Below are 18376 nucleotides of genomic sequence, written 5' to 3' on the forward strand. Positions count from 1 at the left end.
GCAAAGAGATCGGAAACTACCGCACCCGCTTTACTAGAAAGGACCAAGGCTACGAAAGCTGAGGAACCGCGAGAGACTCGAAGTAGCAGGCGTCTGATCAACAAGCAGTACAACCTCCATCCTTCCACAAATGTTGTTGCGGAAGGGAACAAACGAAAAGTCGAACCGCAGCCCAAGCCTGCATCTTCAGCTCCTCCAAAGGCACCAATAAAGGGTAATCAAACCCGGGATGCACAAGCTCCAACTCAGAACGCAGATCAAGAGGCACCTGATTTTCCCTTTTCCATTGAAGAGGTGATCGAACTCCTTGATGTCTGGATCCAAGATGGTGCAATCAAGTTGCCATATGTCAAGAAAAAACCAACTGAAGAGGATATGGAAAATCCTCGTTACAGCCGCTTCCAAAGGTTCATCAATCATCCCACAAGTGACTGCAGAGTTTTGAAACACATATTCAGGGAAAAAGTTGAATCAGGAGAGCTTAACTTGGGGAATGAGGGAGTACACAGAGACCCCCTTCCAGTCAGAACTTTCACTCTCTCTGAACCACCTGTCAAGGAAGCAGTTTAATCTTTAATTGAACATGTCTGTGAATTGCTTTACCTATCAAAGGATTAAAGGAAAGACATGTTTGCTGCATTAAATCACATCGTGTCAGGAAAGCATTTGGTGATCCAGGAGATGCTCTTTGATGCTTTAGTAACGAACAAAGAAATGAATGACTGGGAACTGCTCACCACAGTACATCTCAAAGGAAATAGATTCAGTAGAGTGTTCGTCGATGTTGGCACAGCTATCAACATCATTCCTTTGAAAACTATCAGAGCCGCTGGCATCACTCGACAAGAAGCTACACATGCTCCCATGACAATCAGAGATCACGAAGGGACTATCAGAGATGCATACGGATACATCACCCTCAAGGACAGAGAAAACTCGGTCTGCACTGAGACCAAGTTTTATATAATCCGGGAAGATCCATGATATGACATGATTCTTGGACAACCTTGGATTCATGCTGGAAAAGTGACTCTAATTCCTTCGATTGAAGAAAGCTCTGACTCAGAAGAAATAGAAGATAACCCATCATTCGAGCATGTGGAAGAAGTTGAAGCCTTGGTGGAATTAGTACAGAAACCTGGAGAAAGTGCACACTCTTTCATCAAAAGGTTCCGTACTCAGGCAAGTTTGATTCCCCTTCATGCACCTATACTACCAATGTTTAATCATGTTGCCCTGGTCTGGGGACTTCTTCCCACTGACAACTTAGCCGTCGCAAAGTATTACGAGTGGATAGCCTCACCACGACAATATTACACCAAATGGTTGAGTACAAAGCCTCTCCATATTGATTATTCTATCAAAAATTTTATTGCTGAAGACATGGCTAAGCACGACATACAATACACTGGATACTCCCCTCTGCACGAGTGTCCATATGTGCCGCAGCCATGGAATCCCATCACGCGAGGAATTCCGAATCAGCAGAAGATATTCAAGGCGCGGACAACCAAGCCTAATAAATTATGTGAAGGAGATCTAGTTCTCAAAGCAACTCAGCCCAACCTCCACTCTGCAAGGAACTCCAATTGGGAAGGACCATTTTTGTTTGCTAAGTCCATAAATGGAGGATACTACAGGATGATTAACACAGATTACAGTACCCTACCAGTGATCCATGAGAATTGGCTTAAGGTGTTCGACACTTGAAATTATTGGGCATTTGAGGTACTGGGCATTTGAGCATTCATGACGTCTGGGATTTGGCATTTAAGATTTTCTTTCATTTTATTTCAATCTCTCCAAAACATTTGCAATACTTGCATTTAGTATTTGAATTCAGTAATTTATCAAAATTCAATTCATTTTACGTAAAGAAAATCTCCATCAGATCCAAAAGAAAATCCTTAATCATTTACTAATCCAAAACCAATCAATATCAAAACCAAAATAAAGCCTCACATCTCTCAGAAGTTCAGAAGTTCAAGAGATAATGAAAAGAAATCAAAGAAAGTCATCAAAAAAAGACTTTCGCTCCTCTGCATCCTTCAAGATTTGCAAATCCACCTTCTCCAGGTTCAGAGCCTCAGTCAGCTTAGCAATCTTTTCCTCCTTCTCCATCACAACATTATTGGGAAAGGGTATGTTATTCTCACATGAGTCCTTGATAGCATTTATTTTCTTACGAAGCCACTTCACGTTGAAGCCAAGTCTTTCAAAATTCTCTAAGTTGAACTTCCAATCAAAGAGTACACCTGGAGTCACAGTATTTCTGGCCCTAGCGAATATATCACTTACAAAACGCAATATGACGCCTACTTGCATTGTTAAAGCATAAGCACCTCCAAGATCTCTAGTAACGATGATGTGACCAAACTTCCTTCATATCTTCTTGTACAAGCCTGCATATCCAATACAAACGCTGAATCCGCCAACTAGTTCATGATATGGGAGAAATGCATCAAATGGAGGATCAAAATCAAATCCTACACTTTTATATTCATGCACCACTATGCGATTATAAATTACTGGAGCAACTTCTACGGTCATGGCAACAGTTTCTTCAGTCTCCTCTGCTTGTAGCTCGGTTCCTTGTATTACTGGAGTGGCAACATTTGAAGTTTCCATAACTTCAGTGACAACTTTCTCATGGAATTGAAGTGCAGGGATGGTTGTCTCTTCATCAATAACTCCAGGGTTGCTTGAATTATCCTCATTGGTTTCAGTATCCTCAACTTCGATATTTGACACCTAATACGAAGATTACATGAGGTTAGAGAAATCTAAACATGGAAACCAAATGAGACCATAAAATTCAACATACAAGCAGTCCAACATCATCATTATGCACTCAAGACACGAACAAATAGCGTGAAAATCATGAAACACGTTTTGCGGCAAGCTCAACTGAAGAGATTTTACTCTGCCCTGTACAAGACGACGAACAGGGAGAAATATACAAGGAATCTGAGGATGAGTTATATACCATTCTCTTCGTATAGATGTCCTATACAACATATAAAAATTTCATAACAATCCGATAAACGAGCAAGGAGATGTGGTCAAAACATTGGACAACATATAGTCTGAAAAGGTTATGAAAATCTCCTGGAAGTTTACTATTTCGCATTTTTCAGGTCCTAAACATGCTTAGAACTTAAAAAGCTTCTTTGCTAAAGCTTGGGAATTTTCCTTGCTTGAAGATACATATACATACCTTTAAATCCAACTTCATACGAAGGTTTTATGGCGTTTTTCTAAAAGACTGAGTTCTGAATTTTCTGGTGACGTATTTCGGCAAAGTTTTTCGTATATGCACATGGATTATTGCTCATTCATTCATAAATCAACAAGTTTATACTTCTACGGATAAAATGCAATAGAAATACTTACTTGGGTGGGCTCTGGAGTGTTCAAAGAAACAGCATTGCTTGTATCACCGTTAACAAGACCATTACTTTCATTCGGTTTCGAGCTCTGGGAGTTTTCTCTATCGTTATTCTCCGAACAAACATCACCAGTACTCTCCACTTCCATGGCGATATCCTCCTGGATATTTTTTCAACAATTAACATTTTATCTACAAAGCATCATAATTTTTTATACGAAGAAATACTTACTTCGGCCTCTTCTTCAACACTCGATTCAGAAACCGTCTGCCCAGCAGCAGATAATCGAAGACCGTCAATACTTGATGGAGAAAAGTTCTGGAACGGAATAACAAATATTGGTTTCACGATCCTAATTACACGGAAGGAAAAGTCACAACAAAGGAGTATTGATAGCTCACCAAAGAAGCGACTTGGGATTTTATGGTATTAGGTAACAACTTATAATTCTTGCTTCTTCCCTCTCCGCCATGGATGACTGCTTCAATTTCTGAGAAGTCTACACGGATTCGAGGTCTTACATTATGACCGTCCTGTGGAGAATTTTGATGCAATGATCAAAATATAATTATTATAATTTTGTGAAGATTATGAAAAGGGTTTATACCTGTGAACATCCTGGAGATGTCTTTCGTTTATCACCAGAAAGATACTTCAATCTTGGCCGAGTGGAAAGCATCTCAACAGAAGGAGCATCTTTTACCGGAGGTTGACTAGTTGTTACAAAATCATGTAGACGCTCAAGCTGCTGATCCCAGAAGTCTACATAACCTGGAGTTACATATATGATTCTCTCGGAGCAAGGGAACCAGTAAGCACTTCCTTCCACATGCGTACGGTCCAAATGGGTCCTAAGTTGCTCAACTGATGGCTTTCTTCTTCGAAAAGTTGGAATACATTGATACATACCCATTTGACGAGCCGCCCTATCAATGTTGTATTCCTCTACTGAAAGCTCTCCATATATTGCTCATATCAAGTGACCAGGAGTGCAACTCAACATGAAAGATCTCTCGCCGTCACTCAGACCTGCACCAGACGCCAAAACCATACTCTCTCCAGTATTGAATGTTGCTAGCTGGGAAATACAAGAAGGATTTGACACCAATGGGAGAAAATCAAATTCGGATTCATTGTCTAAAACATCAATGAGACGTGTCTTGAACCGAGGCTGCTTTGTAGACCAGCGCATAATCCTGGCATTATCTTCCTCAGAGAAGAGATGACGAGCATCAACACACGGTCCTGGAAATATAGTACGTGGAACAGGAGCATAATTCTTAAAATGTTCCCACAACAAAGCTTGGACAAACATCGTATTGTCATAGCATTCAATCTTCATGAAGCCATTCTACATACTGGAGTCTATAATCAGGGAATACAAATTAGAATACAAAGAACTCAAGAATAGACTACCTATCGGGAGTTTCTCACCTTGAGGAATCTTGATAGCAAAGGGAATCACAAACGGCTTCAAAAAATTTCCATTGTCTTCAAACACATCTCTGGACAGCCATAAGCATAATAAAGCGGCAACGGACAACCTACCGTCAACGGGACAATCAAGAGCCTCATCTCTTGGACACCAACGCGTTAACCGGTAAGCATAACAATATTTGCCAGACGCCCTATTGATCCGCTCCATTTATGCTGTCAAGATGTTAGAAATTGCCGTCTTTTCAGTTGAAAGACCCTCATGAAGATTACCTGTGATTGGGAGATGCAGCAGAGCAGCCACATCCTCTAAGGTGACGGTAAACTATCCCCATATGCATGCTAAAGTGTGAGTTGGAATGCACCACCGAGCAAGAAGAGCCACTATGCCTCACACATCATGGAAAATAAACAAATCTCCGGATGCTTGAATGTCCCTTGTTACTTGTGCCTGATCCAACATAGCTCTAACGCGAGGAAAACCCAGCATGTACCTCGCCCATCCAGAGAATTTCTCTAAAGGTCGTAGAGAAAGCTTAAACTCTATGTTTGATGCAAGAAAGATCCCTCGTTCAAGACAAAATCGGATTACTGTCTTGGGAGTCACCAATTTCTTTTGAGTAACACTCCTGGGATTTATCAGAAGATGATATGCTGGGGACTTAAGGCGTTTTTCGGTTTCCTGCCGAACCTCAAAAAAAGCATCATCCACATTTGGAACATTCTTGATTCCAGGTGTTTCTTCCTCTTCTTCACCAATGGAAGTCTCATCCATGCACGAATCATCTCTGGAAATATCATTCTCTTGGGAGTCAGACATCTTCACGCAGTAGCTATGACATATACACACAATACTTTGCTACAGTATACCATTCATACAAGATGCAAACATCTACAAAACGGTAATTCCCAACTCTTACCTTTTACGATTTCGCTAACAGTAGTGATTGTAATGCAAGAGTTAACACTTCAAAACTTGACCGTTTCTTCGAATCTACAAAAGACGAGCAAAACTCAGATTTTCATAAAATCACGAATATTATTAAAGCGAGAACATTCACCATGGAATTATGAAAACTAAAACATTATTTCATCATAAATAATTGTTTACTTCTAAAGATTACACAAAATTAAAGTTTTGATTTGTAAAAGAAAATAATATATATATTTACATATATATAAAAACGTGATTTACTCTCATAAATAAAAAAAAAAAACATTTTTGATGTGAGCAAGGATCACGTAAATAAAATTCGCGGATATTCCACGGTTTCATCAAAAAAAAAAATCCATGAACATGCCATGGTTTTATAAATTTTTTTTTTCCTTCGTACTATCATCTGTCTTCGAAACGAGGGTTTATTTCGATTTTGTGAAGGCTCACATCTTCCAAGATAAAGTTTTGGATGTCACCTGAATAATTAATGCTCCTAGACAATCGTACTAGTATAGAGTTATCAATTAATTATTCCTAAATTATTAGATTCATTAACTGAATCCCTGGAAAATATTCCACATCATTTATAATATTTCGTTACTTCAATTCGTGGTTCTTCCCAGCAGAATTCCATGGGTTATTAATGAATATTCAATGTACGGGCATCTGAGCAGCTATCGAGTAAGCCCTGACCAAAATGGTGCAAGTGTACTCAGCAATAATGCACTAACGAGCACATGAATGCACGAACGAGCATTCCAAAATACGAAGGAACGATGAACCTATGCAAAATAGGAAGAAAATAATAAATAATAAAATATTAATCAAGGCGCTAGGTGACTGGGCCCACCGGCCGGCCGGTCGTTGATAGGCACATTTTTGTGTTTGATATGGTCTCAATTCTGTGTAATTAGAATGCTCGATTTTATATTTATTATGACTATTTATGTCTTTGTAGGTGTTTTTGGAGAAATACACTTGTGTGGAAAAATTAGCGCGAAAAGGGGTATTTGGACCCCTGAGAGAAAATTACTAAAAGCACTCAGAAGACGTGTTAAAGGCACCTCATCAGAGGATAGGGGGCGCCCCATCTTCTTTCCATCTTTTTGGCGGGAAAAGCAAGTTTGAATTTTAAGTTTTCTGCGAAATTTTCAGAGCAGTTTCTGATCAAGATTTTCATGGATTCGGTATTGGATATGGGTCGCTTTGGGCCTGTAAATCAAGACACAGTTTCTACTAGGTTCGAAATCAAAGAGATAGAAGATTTTCACGAAACAGGGATAACGATTCTCGGGATACATTTTCCGAGTTATATATGGTAGTTACGTGGGAATTGAAAGGAGAGTTTCACGGGATTTAGATTGCTATTAACTTGTTACCTCAAAACAGAGTGTCTACATGTGTTGAAGTCGATCAAAGAAGGAAAATATCCATAGTTATCTCGATGAAACATGGGAGGAGAGTTTTTCTCGTGTTTGGTTTTCGTTATTTTTGGAATGGAAAGTACGTGGAGTATCAGTAAAGACAGTATATGCTGTGAGAATTGATAAGGTTATGAAGTTGTAATTGAACGGGAGCCGCGTAAGAAAGAGAAAGAGAGAAACTACCGAGACTTTTGCTCAAAGAAAAAGAGAGATATAATCGGTATTTCTTTGCCATGTATGATATAAAAAGAGTTGTTCGAGTCTCACAGAGGATAGTCTAGAGTTTGGGGTCGATAGAATCAGAGCAGAGAAGCGTAGGTTAAGTTGCAGGAATATTCACCTGCTGCTGGTGAAGAAGAGAAGTTGAAGAACATTGGACAGAAGAGGACAGTCACAGAGGCAGTCTTATTCAAACAACACAACAGAAGTATCGTTGTTCAACAGATCTCATATATCACAAGCTTGTCATCTTTTCTCTGTAACGGTTCAAAACCCATTGTAACAGTCTGTTTGTAACGCCTTTCTAGCGTTGCAAATTGTCTGCTTTATTAGTTTTCTCTTGTTTTTCACACTTTTGAGCTATAAACACCTATTTTGAGAACGTGAATAATATGAGGAGCTAAACCCCATTGCTGAGGCGATAGAGGAAGCTATTTTTCCAACAAAAAGAGGTACAATCTAATTTATTTAATTTATGGCAATTATTATTATGATTATTTGCCTTGAACTATTATTGAATATGATTTTTATTTGAGTGATTGTGATCTATTTTGATGGAGTATGCTTAGTTTATAGACTATTGATGCTTCATACTTGGTATTTACAATTATTACTTTTGAAAATCTATTAGTTGCAATATATTAGAATCAAATTAAACGAGAAAATTGCATGAATATAAATATTTGGACCAAATCACTTTGAACTTGGAAAATAGTGGAATCTTAGCCTCAGTGTTCTTTTAGTATTGATACCAACTTTGTCGGTGTTTGTTATAATTATTAGCGAGTTTTCTATTTAGTTTTGAATTTAAGTCTAAAGTTATCCTTCACAAGTTCGAGAATCGAATCACTTTTTACCACTATCTACAAATCACATCAATTTTTGGCGCCCCCGACGCGGACTTGTTTTTAGGGTTTTAGATTTATTTTATTTTTTTTGTTATTTTTTATGTTTTTGGGTATTTATCTTGTGTCTACAGGTTCTGGATCATAAAGAAAATTGAGCCAAAGAGTTTGGTGATTTCATAAAGACTTGAAGCTAAAGATTAAAACAAAAAGAACAGAAAAGAAGATAATTTTATTTTAGACAGTTTTAGTTTAGGGTTTGTTTATTTTCTTTTAGAAAAAAAAAACTGTATTAGGGTTTATTATTTTTGTAATTTTTCTTTTCTTTTTGGACTTTTGGACTTTTGGACTTTGAGACATTATTTTTTTTTATTACCCTACGGAAGGGTACTTTAAATATAAACTGTTTGCAGAGACGGAGGACAATTACGATATTGTCTCTGCACCTTGGGTTCGTACACTTGACATTGGAGTCAGTGGCCCGAGTCGACTACAACCGATTCATCCCCCATCTGGAACGGGAGGTAAGATTCTAAACACTCGCGAATACCCTGTCAGCGAGTTACTGGACTCCTTCGTATGCATATATGTTGAGGACTGAATACGGACATTTATTTTTCTAGTAAAGGGAAAGGTCTGGCCATACAAGATAAGGGTTCGGATTTCATCATCGTTCTCTTCTTTCCCGCTTTAGGATCACGTAACCTACGCGAACCTAAGCCTAAAATTTTTACTAGAACGAGACCGATAGGGTAACGAGCTTAACAGGAAAGTCATTCGAAAAATATTGGTTACTCTTTTAAGCATACTTCGAAGTTCTTGACGGTTTCTGTAAGTTGAATGCGTGACTGCGCCGCCTTGTAATACCGGTAAGGCCTTGGTTATCAAAGCTCCACCGAGCTTCCCTCACCTCTATTCAACTTACTTTAACTCGGATTGATTCCAGAGGGTTTTGCTTAAATTATAACGAATTCCATTTCGAAGGATTAGAAGCTGGTCTAGAAACAATCTAAGTGGAGCCATCATGCTTTTTGTTTGCAATTCCCTTCCTTTATTAGATGCAATTAGGTAAATTCCCTTCCTTTCCTTTATTAGATGCAATTAGGCAAATTCCCTTCCTTTAGTAGATGCAATTAGGCAAATTCGAGCTCTAGGAGTTTTCTCTATCGTTATTCTCCGAACAAACATCACCAGTACTCTCCACTTCCATGGCGATATCCTCCTGGATATCTTTTCAACAATTAGCATTTTATCTTCAAAGCATCATAATTTGTTATACGAATAAATACTTACTTCGGCCTCTTCTTCAACACTCGAGTCAGAAACCGTCTGCCCAGCAGTAGATAATCGAAGACCGTCAATACTTGATGGAGAAAAGTTCTGGAACGGAATAACAAATATTGGTTTCACGATCCTAATTACACGGAAGAAAAAGTCACAACAAAGGAGTATTGATAGCTCACCAAAGAAGCGACTGGGGATTTTATGGTATTAGGTAACAGCTTATAATTCTTGCTCCTTCCCTCTCCTCCATGGATGACTACTTCAGTTTCTGAGAAGTCTACACGGATTCGAGGTCTTACATTACGACCGTCCTGTGGAGAATTTTGATGCAATGATCAAAATATAATTATTATAATTTTGTGAAGATTATGAAAAAGGGTTTATACCTGTGAACATCCTGGAGATGTCTTTCGTTTATCACCAGAAAGATACTTCAATCTTGGCCGAGTGGAAAGCATCTCAACATAAGGAGCATCTTTTACCGGAGGTTGACCAGTTGTTACAAAATCATGTAGACGCTCAAGTTGTTGATCCCAGAAGTCTACATAACCTGGAGTTACATATATGATTCTCTCGGAGCAAGGGAACCAGTAAGCACTTCATTCCACATGCGTACGGTCCAAATGGGTCCTAAGTTGCTCAACTGATGGCTTTCTTCTTCGAAAAGTTGGAATACATTGATCCATACCCATTTGACGAGCCGCCCTATCAATGTTGTATTCCTCCACTGAAAGCTCTCCATATATTGCTGATATCAAGTGACCAAGAGTGCAACTCAACATGAAAGATCTCTCGCCGTCACTCAGACCTGCACCAGACGCCAAAACCATACTCTCTCCAGTATTGAAAGTTGTTGGCTGGGAAATACAAGAAGGATTTGACACCAATGGGCGAAAATAAAATTCGGATTCATTGTCTAAAACATCAATGAGACGTGTCTTGAATCGAGGCTGCTTTGTAGACCAGCGCATAATCCTGGCATTATCTTCCTCAGAGAAGAGATGACGAGCATCAGCACACGGTCCTAGCAAGATAGTACGTGGAACAGGAGCATAATTCTTGAAATGTTCCCACAACAAAGCTTGGAGAAACATCGTATTGTCATAGCATTCAATCTTCATGAAGCCATTCGACATACTGGAGTTTATAATCAGGGAATACAAATTAGAATACAAAGAACTCAAGAACAGACTACCTATAGGGAGTTGCTTACCTTGAGGCATCTTGATAGCAAAGGGAATCACAAACGGCTTCAACAAAGTTCCATTGTCTTCAAACACATCTCTGGACATCCATAAGCATAAGAAAGCGGCAACGGACAACCTACCGTCAACGGGACAATCAAGAGCCTCATCTCTTGGACACCAACGCGTTAACCGGTAAGCATAACAATATTTTCCAGACGCCCTATTGATCCGCTCCATTTATGATGTCAAGATGTTATAAATTGCCGTCTCTTCAGTTGAAAGACCCTCATGAAGATTACCTGTGATTGGGAGATGCAGCAGAGCAGCCACATCCTCTAAGGTGACGGTAAACTCTCACCATATGCATGTGAAAGTGTGAGTTGGAATGCACCACCGAGAAAGAAGAGACATTATGCCTCGCACATCATGGAAAATAAACAAGTCTCCGGATGCTTGAATGGCCCTTGTTACTTGTGCCTGATCCAACATAGCTCTAACGCGAGGAAAACCCTGCATGTACCTCGCCCATCCAGAGAATTTCTCTAAAGGTCGTCGAGAAAGCTTAAACTCTATGGTTGATGCAAGAAAGATCCCTCGTTCAATACAAAATCGGATTCATGTCTTGGGAGTCACCAATTTCTTTTGAGTAACACTCCTGGGATTTATCAGAAGATGATATGCTGGGGACTTAAGGCGTTTTTCGGTTTCCTGCTGAACCTCAAAAAACGCATCATCCACATTTGGAACATTCTTGATTCCAGGTGTTTCTTCCTCTTCTTCACCAATGGAAGTCTCATCCATGCATGCATCATCTCTGGAAATATCATTCTCTTACATACTGGAGTCTATAATCAGGGAATACAAATTAGAATACAAAGAACTCAAGAATAGACTACCTATCGGGAGTTTCTCACCTTGAGGAATCTTGATAGCAAAGGGAATCACAAACGGCTTCAAAAAATTTCCATTGTCTTCAAACACATCTCTGGACAGCCATAAGCATAATAAAGCGGCAACGGACAACCTACCGTCAACGGGACAATCAAGAGCCTCATCTCTTGGACACCAACGCGTTAACCGGTAAGCATAACAATATTTGCCAGACGCCCTATTGATCCGCTCCATTTATGCTGTCAAGATGTTAGAAATTGCCGTCTTTTCAGTTGAAAGACCCTCATGAAGATTACCTGTGATTGGGAGATGCAGCAGAGCAGCCACATCCTCTAAGGTGACGGTAAACTATCCCCATATGCATGCTAAAGTGTGAGTTGGAATGCACCACCGAGCAAGAAGAGCCACTATGCCTCACACATCATGGAAAATAAACAAATCTCCGGATGCTTGAATGTCCCTTGTTACTTGTGCCTGATCCAACATAGCTCTAACGCGAGGAAAACCCAGCATGTACCTCGCCCATCCAGAGAATTTCTCTAAAGGTCGTAGAGAAAGCTTAAACTCTATGTTTGATGCAAGAAAGATCCCTCGTTCAAGACAAAATCGGATTACTGTCTTGGGAGTCACCAATTTCTTTTGAGTAACACTCCTGGGATTTATCAGAAGATGATATGCTGGGGACTTAAGGCGTTTTTCGGTTTCCTGCCGAACCTCAAAAAAAGCAACATCCACATTTGGAACATTCTTGATTCCAGGTGTTTCTTCCTCTTCTTCACCAATGGAAGTCTCATCCATGCACGAATCATCTCTGGAAATATCATTCTCTTGGGAGTCAGACATCTTCACGCAGTAGCTATGACATATACACACAATACTTTGCTACAGTATACCATTCATACAAGATGCAAACATCTACAAAACGGTAATTCCCAACTCTTACCTTTTACGATTTCGCTAACAGTAGTGATTGTAATGCAAGAGTTAACACTTCAAAACTTGACCGTTTCTTCGAATCTACAAAAGACGAGCAAAACTCAGATTTTCATAAAATCACGAATATTTCTAAAGCGTGAACATTCACCATGGAATTATGAAAACTAAAACATTATTTCATCATAAATAATTGTTTACTTGTAAAGATTACACAAAATTAAAGTTTTGATTTTTAAAAGAAAATAATATATATATTTACATATATATAAAAACGTGATTTACTCACATAAATAAAAAAGAACATTTTTGATGTGAGCAAGGATCACGTAAATAAAATTCGCGGATATTCCACGGTTTCATCAAAAAAAAAAAATCCATGAACATGCCATGGTTTTATAAAAAAAAAAAATCTTTTCCTTCGTACTATCATCTGTCTTCGAAACGAGGGTTTATTTCGATTTTGTGAAGGCTCACATCTTCCAAGATAAAGTTTTGGTTTTCATGAAAGCTCATAAACAAAATTTTATCACTGGACACAGGTCCATGTATAAAAATCTCTCCTACGTCAAGGATTATTACTAGTTTCTTAAACTAACGATTGAAACGAACATACATTTTCTAAAAACAAGGGTTTTTCTACAAAACTCACAATCATATATACACATGTATATAGCTTCAGCATGATCTCATGAAATTAGCAAACACAAAAAAAAAACTTACCTGGTTGGCGGCCGGAAGTTGACCGGACGACGATCGACGGCGACTGTCGGCAGCAAAGTTCCGGCGAATTTTTTTTCTTTTTTTCTCTGAAGTGAAGATGAGGAAGATATTAAGGTGGTGGTGATCGTGGGAAGGTGAAAAAAAATGGATTAATTCCTTTTATATCAAATTTTATTTCCAAAACCTAATTTCACAAGGATTTCCTTTTCGGGCCCGGCCCATGAATCCTAAATCGACCACGGTTCCATCATTAAATCAGCGGTTCAACACCAATTTATGCTCATTAGACGATGCTCTATCATTCCAATGGGATCTTCATTCAAACCGTGGTCCAATCGCGCAATCGAAAATCCGGTAACATCTTATCTTATGATTAAGTTCAATTACTTATTTTCGTTCGTAACTGGAATATCACCATTCAATGCTGACTGAGGAACATGACTATCCCTCACTAAGCAGGGGACTTAATGTAGATGGTGGATTTTCCACAAGGGTTAAAATCATAATTATGCATGCTCCTGATCCAGCAATCAGATGAGTATTGAGGCTCATGTCTCTCCTTGAAGCATGAAAGCTCATGCCACAAGAATCTCTGACTGAGAATACTGTCTCTCGGAGTATATGTAGATGTGTAGTCTCTCATCTGAGGCAACGACACATTCCATGAATACTGAGCAATTTCGGTAATCACTTCTATATAGAATCACAAGGTTGGACATATCCTAGACAGCATGCCTGCTAGTATAGAGCGATAATGTCTTCAGGATGTAACAATGTTTTCCATGATTATATAAATATGACGCTTCAACAAGCTCATGTCACCTGAATAATTAATGCTCCTAGACAATCGTACTAGTATAGAGTTATCAATTAATTATTCCTAAATTATTAGATTCATTAACTGAATCCCTGGAAAATATTCCACATCATTTATAATATTTAGTTACTTCAATTCGTGGTTCTTCCCAGCAGAATTCCATGGGTTATTAATAAATATTCAATGTACGGGCATCTGAGCAGCTATCGAGTAAGCCCCGACCAAAATGGTGCAAGTGTACTCAGCAATAATGCACTAACGAGCACATGAATGCACGAACGAGCATTCCAAAATATGAAGGAACGATGAACCTATGCAAAATAGGAAGAAAATAATAAATAATAAAATATTAATCAAGGCGCTAGGTGACTGGGCCCACCGGCCGGCCGGTCGTTGATAGGCACATTTTTGTGTCTGATATGGTCTCAATTCTGTGTAATTATAATGCTCGATTTTATATTTATTATGGCTTTTTATGTCTTTGTAGGTGTTTTGGAGAAATACACTTGTGTGGAAAAATTAGCGCGAAAACTGGTATTTGGACCCCTGAGAGAAAATTACTAAAATAACTCAGAAGATGTGTTAAAGGCACCCCATCAAAGGATAGGGGGCGCCCCATCTTCTTTCCATCTTTTTGGCGGGAAAAGCAAGTTTGAATTTTAAGTTTTCTGCGAAATTTTCAGAGCAGTTTCTGATCAATATTTTCATGGATTCGGTATTGGATATGGGTCGCTTTGGGCCTGTAAATCAAGACACAGTTTCTACTAGGTTCGAAATCAAAGAGATAGAAGATTTTCACGAAACAGGGATAACGATTCTCGGGATACATTTTCCGAGTTATATATGGTAGTTACGTGGGAATTGAGAGGAGAGTTTCACGGGACTTAGATTGCTATTAACTTGTTACCTCAAAACAGAGTGTCTACATGTGTTGAAGTCGATCAAAGAAGGAAAATATCCATAGTTATCTCGATGAAACATGGGAGGAGAGCTTTTTTTTGTGTTTGGTTTTCGTTGTTTTTGGAATGGAAATTACGTGGAGTATCAGTAAAGACAGTATATGTTGTGAGATTTGATAAGGATAGGAAGTTGTAATTGAACGGGAGCCGCGTAAGAAAGAGAGAAACTGCCGAGACTTTTGCTCAAAGAAAAAGAGAGATATAATCGGTATTTCTTTGCCATGTATGATATAAAAAGAGTTTTTCGAGTCCCACAGAGGATAGTCTAGAGTTTGGGGTCGATAGAATCAGAGCAGAGAAGCGTAGGTGAAGTTGCAGGAATATTCACCTTTTGCTGGTGAAGAAGAGAAGCTGAAGAACATTGGACAGAGGAGGACAGTCGCAGAGGCAGTCTTATTCAAACAACACAACAGAAGTATCGTTGTTCAACAGATCTAATATATCACAAGCTTGTCATATTTTCTCTGTAACAGTTCAATACCCATTGTAACAGTCTGTTTGTAACGCCTTTCTAGCGTTGCAAACTGTCTGCTTTATTAGTTTTCTCTTGTTTTTCACACTTTTGAGCTATAAACACCTATTTTGAGAACGTGAATAATATGAGGAGCTAAACCCCATTGCTGAGGCGATAGAGGAAGCTATTTTTCCAACAAAAAGAGGTACAATCTAATTTATTTAATTTATTGCAATTATTATTATGATTATTTGCCTTGAACTATTATTGAATATGATTTTTATTTGAGTGATTGTGATCTATTTTGATGGAGTATGCTTAGTTTATAGACTCTTGATGCTTCATACTTGGTATTTACAATTATTACTTTTGAAAATCTATTAGTTGCAATATTTTAGAATCAAATTAAATGAGAAAATTGCATGAATATAAATATTTGGACCAAATCACTTTGAACTTGGAAAATAGTGGAATCTTATCCTCAGTGTTCTTTTAGTATTGATACCAACTTTGTCGGTGTTTGTTATAATTATTAGCGAGTTTTCTATTTAGTTTTGAATTTAAGTCTAAAGTTATCCTTCACAAGTTCGAGAATCGAATCACTTTTTACCACTATCTACAAATCACATCAACTTTTGGAGCCGCCGACGCGGACCTATTTTTAGGGTTTTAGATTTTTTTTATTTTTTATTTTTTTTGTTATTATTTTTGTTCTTTTTTATGTTTTTGGGTATTTATCTTGTGTCTACAGGTTCTGGATTATAAAGAAAATTGATCCAAAGAGTTTGGTGATTTCATAAAGACTTAGAGCTAAAGATTAAAGCAAAAAGAACAGAAAAGAAGACAATTTTATTTTAGACAATTTTAGTTTAGGGTTTGTTTATTTTCTTTTAGAAAAAAAAACTGTATTAGGGTTTATTATTTTTGTAATTTTTCTTTTCTTTTTGGACTTTTGGACTTTGGGACATTATTTTTTTTATCACCCTACGGAAGGGTACTTTAAATATAAACTGTTTGCAGAGACGGAGGACAATTACGATATTGTCTCTGCACCTTGGGTTCGTACACTTGACATCGGAGTCAGTGGCCCGAGTCGACTACAACCGATTGATCCCCCATTTGGAACGGGAGGTAAGATTCTAAACACTCGTGAATACCCTGTCAGCGAGTTACTGGACTCCTTTGTATGCATATATGTTGAGGACTGAATATGGACATTTATTTTTCTAGTAAAGGGGAAGGTCTGGCCATACAAGATAAGGGTTCGGATTTCATCACCGTTCTCTTCTTGCCCTCTTTAGGAACACGTAACCTACACGAACCTAAGCCTAAAATTTTGACTAGAACGAGACCTATAGGGTAACGAGCTTAACAGGAAAGTCATTCGAAAAATATTGGTTACTCTTTTAAGCATACTTCGAAGTTCTTGACGGTTTCTGTAAGTTGAACGCATGACTGCGCCTCCTTGTAATACCGGTAAGGCCTTGGTTATCAAATCTCCACCGACCTTCCCTCTCCTCTATTCAACTTACTTTAACTCGGATTGATTCCAGAGGGGTTTTCTTAAATTGTAACGAATTCCCTTTCGAAGGATTAGAAGATGGTCTAGAAACAATCTAAGTGGATCCATCATGGTTTAGATAAGGTTAGGTTAGTTCACATTCTTTATGTGTACTGGTGGATTTGAGAACCAAACAGTTGATGACGCGATGACATATTTGCATGAAGTCGCCGAAAAGACCCAACAATGGGAAAGTAGTAGGGGACCCCAGAAAACAATTCTTCTCGGCAGAGGAAATGTTAATAGGGTAGAAGGAGGCTATGAATCAGATGCCAAAATTGCTGCTATAGCGAAAAGGTTAGAAGCTTTAGAAGTGGGTAACACTAGTGGTAGAGTGGAGCCTTTTTGGGAAGGCCAGAATAATGAAGAGCAAGCCAATGCTCTATATAATAACACTAGGTTTGATAATCGTCAGAAGTTTGACCCATATTCAGAAACCTATAATCCTGGTTGGAGAAACCATCCGAAATTTTCATGGTCTAAGGGCCAGAGTCAGGGTCAGGCTAATAATTCTAATGCTCCCCCAGGTTTTGGATACACTAGGAATACATCAGGCCCAAAAAATAAAACGACTAGCTTAGAGGAATCTATTAAGATGTTAGCAAAAACTCAGGAAATGTTAGCATAGAGCCATGTTAGTTTTCAATAGGAAACCAATCAGAATTTTCAAACTAATGCTCAGAGCCTTGCTAAGTTAGAACTTCAAGTCGGCCAAATAGCTAAGACCTTAAGTGAGAGAGATAATGGTAGGTTCCTTAGTCAGACTAATCCCAATCATAGAGGAGTTCATGAAGTAGGTATAAAACCATCGAATCAATTGAATGCTATTAGAACCCTTAGGAGTGGTAGAATAGTAGACAATCAGGTAACCATGCCCGACAGTGAACATACTGTAGTTCACCCCTCAGGAAAACTAGCTAAGGAAACTGATAAAATTTCTGATGATGCCAACTCAGTTCCTGAGAGGTCTGATTCTGTGCCTAGAGCCTCATTTCCTCAGCTATTAGTACCAACAAAGAAGGAATCGAACTTTAATGACATATGGGAGGTTTTTAAGCAAGTTACCATAAACCTTCCTTTATTAGATGCAATTAGGAAAATTCCTGCTTATGCCAAGTTCCTTAAGGATATGTGACGCGAAAGCGAAAACTTAGCGTCCATAAGAAAGCCTTTTTAGCTAGTCACGTAAGTTCAATTATTCAAAACACTACAACTCCAAAGTACAAAGACCCAGGTTCCCCTACCATTGCTTGTACAATAGGTAAACACCGGGTAGAAAAATCTTTACTTGACTTAGGAGCCAGTGTGAACCTACTTTC

Source organism: Papaver somniferum, chromosome 10 (genome assembly GCF_003573695.1).
Source record: "Papaver somniferum cultivar HN1 chromosome 10, ASM357369v1, whole genome shotgun sequence".
Lineage (NCBI taxonomy): Eukaryota > Viridiplantae > Streptophyta > Magnoliopsida > Ranunculales > Papaveraceae > Papaver > Papaver somniferum.